The sequence below is a fragment of the Aristolochia californica genome, unplaced genomic scaffold, assembly GCF_029961685.1.
Source record: "Aristolochia californica isolate CCGP_79_NKW_82.1479 unplaced genomic scaffold, dmAriCali1.0.hap1 SCAF_10, whole genome shotgun sequence".
Classification (NCBI taxonomy): Eukaryota; Viridiplantae; Streptophyta; class Magnoliopsida; order Piperales; family Aristolochiaceae; genus Aristolochia; species Aristolochia californica.
Window position 1 is genome coordinate 22,821,942 of NW_027181771.1, and position 6,315 is coordinate 22,828,256.

Here is a 6,315-nt window from a genome sequence, read left to right on the forward strand (position 1 = left end):
TTTGTGGTAATTAACTAGCCAATTGATATAATTAATTATATAACTAATCAACTATTTAATCAAACATGCAGGACTTACTTAATTAATTAATTAATATAACATTTTCTATTTATATAATTAAATAATATTTCATTATTAATTGATTCAAATAATTTTTTTAGTTTTATTAGTTATTTTTTATTTTAATGACTAATTACTTTTCCTACCATTATTATTTTTTTCTATGTTCAATTTTTATTATTATTTCATTTTTTACTTTTTTTATAATCCTTATTTTCCCTTTTGTATTTTAAATTTTATTATTTTTGTATTTTTCCTTTAATTTTTTCTTCTTTAGTTTTTTTATATTTGCCCATGTCAACAGAGCTTGTCTAAATGGCGCCACATCAGCATGTCCATTGAGGAAAGAGGAAAGAGGAAAGATAATGGGGAAAGGAGGAATTTTAGGTTTTAAAGGATGGGCTGGCATGGTGCTATATGGACAAGCTTTACTATGTGGGAAGTTGACGGATCGTATGAGGATTCCAAAGGTTGAAATCAGATAATTTGGGAAAAAGTTTAAAAAGTCATTATTCAGGTAAATAAAAATTTTAAATCCAATATTCTAGTACAATTCCTTGAAATATAATAAAAATAATAATAATTTTCCAAAAAATTCTTCTTATTACATGAGTTGCTAATTGGGTGTAATTAGATTGGACAACAACAACCTTCATGTAGGGCATATTGAGTGAGAATTTCTTAAAACCACTAAAATTTCAAATTTTGATCAATTCATTTTCTATAATTTTTGTGAGAAAATTTTACTTTTGTGCAATGGTATCCCACCTACAAAGTAATATTTAATTAAGCTATCTAATAATTACATAAAAAAATTAAAGATACAACAATTCAAAGTAATATTTAATGAATTTCTTCTTTTGAATGCTGTAGATTAAAATATAATTTTATTTATTGAGAATTATGGTTCAATTGCATAATTCTGAACTTTTTTCAATCGATCCTTTTACTTTTTCTTTGTAGCACAACAAGGTGCATCTATAGATGACAAAAATTCAAAATACTGGCGCTCGTCCTACATCATGACTTAAAAACTATCAACTGTGAAATCTCCAGTCAGCGAAATATCAAAGAAAGTAGAGCTCCATGTTTAGCAAGTATAACGTAAAAGGAAACTCTAGGGAAACAAGGATTCCAAATCAGACTAGAATAGGTAGCCGCTTTGGTTTATATATAACTGAGGTAGGACTTGCTCTCTTCTGCCTTGTAGAATTGCCGGATAATACCATCCTCCTTTAGTCCACGTTTTCCATCTTTGTTGTCAGATCTTGCTCTATTCTTGCTTCTTGGGGATCGACCTACTACTCTTATATTGTTTTAATGGAGGTCAGCTTGCCCGAAGACTGTTAGGGAAAAATCATCGATGACAACAAGACAAGTAACAAGTAATCATGCACGACACAATATTTTACGTGGTTCTACAAATTGCCTACGACCATGAGAGATGTAGATGATTTTATAGAAAAATTGAAGAATCACAATATAGTCTGTTTCTCACACAAGAAATACAATCCGCGAGAGTCTTCTCTCTATTTCGTCTTAATGACTTTCAGCGAGACCAAAACTTCTCCCCGCTTCATCTTCCTGGTGCACACACAGGCACTGATATGAAATCCCGAGGGAGTTTTGTAAACCTCTTTGTTTCAGTAAGTCCCAGACTTTGTTATTCCGACAGCAGTGTCAAATAGTAGCACCAGTAACGGCGACGGCAACGACAATGAACAGTAACTCCAACAACAGCGACGACAACGTCGTCGTTCTTCTCGAGTCTCTCTTTCTGTAGAGACATCTCTATTTTGGCAACAGAGTCCTAGTTTCCTCCTGAGAGACTCTCTACGCGCAACATCTCTGTTTCGGCAACATAGACAAAGTCTTCATGTCGAAGGACTCTGTTCGCACACCGTCTCTGTTTCAGCAACAGAGTCGTGTGCAGTGGACCAGGCTCCACAGTCCTCAACAATTCTCCCACTTGGAGACTGGTATGTCAAAGTCCTAGGCAAGAATACTTCCCAGGAGGTCACCCATCCTAGAATTACTCTCGCCCAGGCTCGTTTAATTATGAAGTTCTGATTTAGGTACCTAGCCAATACAACCCGAAAAGACTAGCCGTTTAAGGTGTGGAAAGCCAAGTATCTAACTCAGACCACAAACTCTAACAAGAGTGGACGGAACCACTCTGACACCCACCCCGCCCATTCTGGAGCCATTTCTCACGGGATACGAACGCGGACTGTGGCGTGCCTAACTCTAATACCATGTCAAAGTCCTAGGCAAGAGTACTTCCCAGGAGGTCACCCATCCTAGAATTACTCTCGCCTAGGCTTGCTTAACTACGAAGTTTTGAGTCAGATACCTAGCCAATACAACCCAAAAAGACTAGCCGTTTAAGGTGCGGAAAGCCAAGTACCTAACAAGAGTGGACGAAACCACTCTGACATGGTACACCAACTGCATCGCCCTCTTCCTCAAACATGATATCCTCCATCTCTGCAACTCACTACCCCTGTCTTCATACTAGAAGACCAACTAAAGCTGCACACAACTTCAGTTTCTAAAGAATAACACCCTTTGTCAACATATTAATAGGGTTCTTCCCTTGTGGAAGTTTTGTCAACTCCCATGTCTGATTCCCTAATAGGGTATCCATCTCATCCTTCATGGCTAGCTCCCACTTGCTAGAATAGTCATCTTGAGAGGTTTCTTCGTAACTTTGAGGTTCTCTACCATCTGTCAACAAAATATAAATCAAAGTAGGTGAGAAATGTTGTGGAGGATGAATAGTCCTTCTTGACATGTGAACTACAGCTGTAGGAGTAGACGTCTCTAGATCTGGCTGTGGAATAATAGGAGGTGGTGCACTGGACCCACTCTCCCTGTCACTCGTATCTCTGTACTGCACTGTGGCCTCTAGTAGGTCATCCAGTCTAATAAAGTTGCATTCCATAGGAGCTACTTCACCAACTGTACTGGACTTGTCCTTGTACACAATCTTCTTATAATCTTTCGACTCTGATACCAATTGTTAAGGAAAAATCGTCGATGACAACATGACAAGCAACAAGTAATCATGCACGATACAATATTTTACGTGGTTCGGCAAATTGCCTATGTCCACGGGAGCTGTAGAGAATTTTATTGATCAGTTGAAGAATCACAATACAGTATGTTTCTCACACCAGAAATACAACCCAAGAGAGTCTTCTCTCTACTTTGTCTCAACGAGTTTCGACGTGACCAAAACTTCTCCATGCTTCATCTTGCTGGTGCACACACAGGTACCAATACAAAATCCTAAGGGAGCGCCGTAAACCTCTCTGTCCAGTAAGTCCTAGACTTTGTTCTTCCCACAAAAGTGTTGAATAGTAGCACAGGTAACGGCGATGGCAATGGCAACGAACAGTAACTCTGGCAACGGCGACGACAACGTCGTCGTTCTTCTTGAGTCTCTCTTTCTGCCGAGAGACTCTATTTCGCACTCTGTTTCTGTTTCAGAAACGGAGTCGAAGTCCTGCCTTACAGCACCGGCAACGGCGACGGCAGTGGCGTCGTACAACAACTTTGACTGCGACGATGGCAACGTTGTCGATCCAACAGAATGCCAGTTAAATCTTGCCTTTTCTATACTTTTTTGCCATTTTCTGGCTTCCACCCCCACTCGCAAGTCGCCACGCAATTCAAGAAAGAGCACACGCGGTTTGCCAACAGTGAGGTGACCTGCCATTCCCGGTCGACCGCCCAAAGTGCGTAACAGACCTACCTTTTTCCCACCAAAAATCTTTTCAAAATGTATTCTATGTGCCCTCACCCCCTCTTTGTCTAAGCAAACGAGAGATAAAAAAAAATGCAACAAATTATGATTATTCTCAATAGTGAACAAACAATGAAATGCAAGACTCTCTACACGCAACGTCCCTATTTCGGCAATAGAGACAAAGTCTTCCTAACGAGGGACTCTATTCACAAACCATCTCTATTTCAGCAACAGAGTTGTGTGTAGAGGACTAGGCTCCACAGTCCTCAACAAAGACATCTCACTTGAAATTCTTTCATGTCTGCCCAATAAATGACAACTCTATTTTAAAGAAACGACAAAATATGATCAAGAAAGTTAGTTTCTTTCACTGCCAAATCAATTGACTTCGGTTTTGTCTATCTCAAATACAATGACTATGGCTTCATACGTGAATGTATGTTTTGTCACTTTGACGACAAAGGGGCACTCACGCTCCATGAGTCCCTCGTCTTCCCTTCACTTTACAACATCAAGAATATGGGTTCATGCAATGGGGTCATCTTCTAGTGCAAGAAAATCCATACTAATCTAAAACTCAGTTACTATCTCTATAATCCCATTACCAAGCATCTCATGACTCTTCCTCCACTCCCTCCTTTCAGAATGGCCCATGACCCCTTTGATAGTTGTTTCCCTTTTTTAGGTTTAACCCTGTAAAATTTAGGATATCATAAATGGAACTTTAGATCAACAAGAAAGAAGAGAAGAAGAAGAGAGAAGGAGAACAAAAGAAGAAGAAGGAGGAAGGAGAGAGTTTGGATTAAGGGAGAAGAGGGTTGCGTGAAAAAGAAAAATGAGGGCTGGACGAATTTGTGGAAAGAGAGGAGAGTGCTTCAATGCCCTACCTCTTAGCCAATGCCTTTATTTATAGTTTTACAATGCCCTTAGGGTTACAACTTGATAAAACAAAAGACATAAAAGGAACACATATTTACACTTCTATGCCATCTTTATGGAAAGTACCATATTTTACACATATGCCACTCCTTTGATGTGTGGGCTTCTTGTCTTGAGCTCGTGGGCTTGAGCCCATCTTCCAACACTCTTCCTCAAGCTGGAGGAGAAAAGACATCATAAATACCCAGCTTGCCACATATAAATGATAGGATTTTAGATGTAATGGGTTTAGTGAGAATATTAGCTACTTGCTCTTGAGATGACACATGTTTGAGAGAGATTATTCCTGCTTGAAACTTCTCCCGTATAAAATGACAATCCACCTCAATATGTTTAGTTATTTCATGAAAAAATGGTTTTGAAGTGACATGAATGGCTGCTTGATTATCAAAATGCAGATTCAAGGACACCTTTTTATAAAAATCTAGTTCGGTAAGAAGAATCTTGACCCATAAAAGTTCACTAACGGTATAGGCCATAGCTTTGTATTCCGCTTCGGCGCTAGATCTTGCAACCACATTTTGCTTCTTACTTTTCCATGTAACCAAGTTTCCCCCAACCAGAGTACAATATCCTGATGTTGATTTTCTATCATCAGGAGATCCAGCCCAATCTGCATTTGAGAAGCCTTCTATGTTGAAGTGCCCATGTTTTTTATGCAGCAATCCTCTTCATGGAGCTCCTTTTAGATAACATAATATTCTCTCTAAAGCCTGCCAATGGGTAATTTGTGATTTGTGCATGAATTGACTCACCACACTTACAACATATGATATGTCTAGCCTAGTTACCGTGAGATAAATCAATTTTCCCTTGAGTATTTTATATTTGCCAATATCAATATCTTCTTCATTTGTGGCACATAATTTTACATTTGTATCCATAGGTGTGTCAACTGGTCTACAACCCTTCATTCCTATTTCTTCAAGGAGATCCAAGACATATTTCCTTTGAAACAATATTATCCCATGTTTGGATTGAAGAACTTCTATACCCAAAAAATATTTAAGCTTACTAAGGTCTTTAGTCTTGAATTCCTGACATATCATCTGCTTCACCTCTTGTATGCTCAAAGCATCGTCATCGGTTAAGATAATATCATCCATGTGTACGGCCAAAAATATTTTTCCTTTGACCATATCTTTATAATGTACAGAATGATTAACTGAGGACTAAAGAAAACCAAACGGAAGGAGTGTTTGACTAAATTTATAAAACCAAGCCCGAGGGGACTACTTAAGCCCATATAAAGACTTTTTTAACCGACATACTGATTCCCCCTCAACCATATAACCAGGTGGTTGAACCATAAAAATTTTCTCACTGATATCACCATTTAAAAAAGCATTTTAACATCCAACTGATAGACGTGCCATGAGGAGTTAGCAGCAATAGATAAGATGATGCGTACCGAATTCAATTTTGCAACAGGAGAGAAGGTCTCCTCATAATCTATCCCATAGTACTACGTATTGCCCTTAGCAACCAGTCGAGCTTTAAGACAAGCAACCGATTCATCCGGATAATGTTTCACCAAAAAAACCCATCGACAACCAACCGGTCTT